A 518-nucleotide genomic window follows, 5' to 3' on the forward strand; every position below is an offset into this window, starting at 1 on the left:
GTGGCGCGGCGGGGCGGGGAAAGGGGATCTGGGATCCGGCGCCTGGCCCCTCCTCTGCCGAGTGACGTCCTCGGGAAGCGCGTGTTCGCTCGCGTTAGAGGCGACTGCCTGAGGTCTGATTAAGAACAAGGTAAACTCTAAGATCTGTGCCTCCTGTTTCCCAAATCTCAAGGGCTTTTGCAGGCACTAGTTCATCGGAGGGGACGGTACTAAGTTATCCCAAAACACACGGAATAGAAAATACGCTGGCCTGGCTGGTACTTAATAAGGCTTCTTGGGCAAGTCATTTGTTTTCTCTGAGACTCTACTTCTGTTCCTACAAAGCAGGGCTAGTGTGCCCCCTGCCTAACCTACCTCCCAGGAAGGTAAATGGTGACTAAATGCTGTGTCGGTGCTCTGAAACCGGGACAAAGCCATGCCCCATTGTCCTACTAGGTGTCTGTGATTCTTTCCCACCTGTCCTCTGTCCATCATGCACAGGCCTACCGCAGAAGTCCTTCTAGCGATTTGAGATCTCT

This window comes from Colobus angolensis, unplaced genomic scaffold, assembly GCF_000951035.1.
Source record: "Colobus angolensis palliatus isolate OR3802 unplaced genomic scaffold, Cang.pa_1.0 Scaffold82, whole genome shotgun sequence".
Classification (NCBI taxonomy): Eukaryota; Metazoa; Chordata; class Mammalia; order Primates; family Cercopithecidae; genus Colobus; species Colobus angolensis.